Source organism: Lithobates pipiens, unplaced genomic scaffold (assembly GCF_037356315.1).
Source record: "Lithobates pipiens isolate NorthernLeopardFrog02 unplaced genomic scaffold, aLitPip1_a1.2 Scaffold_24, whole genome shotgun sequence".
In the NCBI taxonomy this organism is placed as follows: domain Eukaryota; kingdom Metazoa; phylum Chordata; class Amphibia; order Anura; family Ranidae; genus Lithobates; species Lithobates pipiens.
Window position 1 is genome coordinate 14,380,096 of NW_027507786.1, and position 1,497 is coordinate 14,381,592.

General features: G+C 46.3%; 1 protein-coding gene across 1 annotated transcript in view; it reads left to right on the forward strand.

Annotated features, from left to right (window-relative positions):
• The first annotated feature begins 933 nt into the window (after window positions 1–933).
• SLC17A6 (solute carrier family 17 member 6) overlaps window positions 934–1,497 on the forward strand; it is a 119,318-nt gene continuing 118,754 nt past the window's right edge. Inside the window, exon 1 of the mRNA XM_077453613.1 lies at window positions 934–1,497. This exon is cut by the window's right edge and continues 331 nt beyond it. The gene's annotated coding sequence lies outside the window, so the exon portion shown is untranslated.

Consider the following 1,497-nt stretch of genomic DNA (forward strand, 5'->3'; position numbering starts at 1 on the left):
ATGACCCCTGCACTCCTGTGCTTACAGTATCCCCTGCATTCCTGTGCCCCCAGTGACCCCTGTGCTTCCAGTAACCCCTGCACTCCTGTGCCTGCAGAGACCCCCACACTCCTGTACTTTCTGTGACCCCTGCACTCGTGTGCCTCCAGTGACCCCTGCACTCCTGTGCCTCCAGTGACCCCTGTATTCTTGTGCCTCCCTCCAGTGACCCCTGTATTCCTGTGCCTCCAGTGATCCCTGCACTCCTGGGCCTCCAGTGACCCCTGTATTCCTGTGCCTCCAGTAACCCCTGCACTCCTGGGCCTCCAGTAACCCCTGCATTCCTGTGCCTCCAGTGACCGCTGCACTCCTGGGCCTCCAGTGACCCCTGTATTCCTGTGCCTCCAGTGACCCCTGCACTCCTGTGCCTCCAGTGACCCCTGCACTCCTGTGCCTCCAGAGACCCCTGCATTCCTGTGCCTCCAGTGATTCTGGCACTCCTGTGCTCCAGTGACCCCTGTGCCTCAACAGACCCCCACACTCATGTACTTTCTGTGACCCCTGTATTCCTGTGCCTCCTTCCTATACTACAAACCTATTTTGTTTTTATTGGCTTGTGAAGTGCAGAGTAAATCACAGAATTAAAAATATATATATATAAATATTTTCTGAAAGAAAATCACACAAGCAAAAAAAATGTATATATTTTCAGAAAATGTTTGTAAGTAAATATATATATATATATATATATATATATATATATATATATATATATATATATATATATATAATGAAGGCAAGATTAGCAATCTATAGACAAAAGAGAATAAGAATAAGGTGTCTCTTTTTAATAAACTCTTGAATGAGGACCTTGCACCCTTTGCTACACCTCGACTTGAAATGATGACATCTTCGCTTTGGTTTCCATAGCATCCACTCCAAGGAGCCGGAGAATGAATGCTTTGCGCCTGCGATCCGCCCCAATTCCCTTGGAAAGTTAGCAGTGTAGAGCAAGAGAGAACAGGAAGCCTTTTCCTTTTGCACCGGACCTGTCCACGGTGCTGAAGCACCAATAGAGACACAAGAGGAGGTGGTGGTGGTGGTGGGGGGGAAGAGAGTTGAGTGAAATAGGAAATTGCGAAATTGCAGCCTGTTGAAGACCTCATTAAAGAACCTGAACTCCCTCCTATTCTAATTGCAAAGCAGTGGTGCAGCCGGTAAGACCCAACCGGTGAAATTCTTACACTTTGCTCCAAGACCAGTAAAGGTTTGAAGGTTTAAGAATTTTTTTTTTTCCCCACGTTGGAATTTTCTATCCAGGAATTCTTTTTTTTTGTTGTCGTTGTTGTCTTGGGTCTTTCGTGAAATGCAATATCTCCTCTACACCTCGCCATTGCTACGGAGCATAGCGCCAGAGTTTTTTTATTGAGGCATATGTGATGCAAAATGGATTTTTAAGCAGCGAGAGGACCAATGCACAGAGCTCTGTAATAGCCATGAGACAGCCTTCACTTGCAT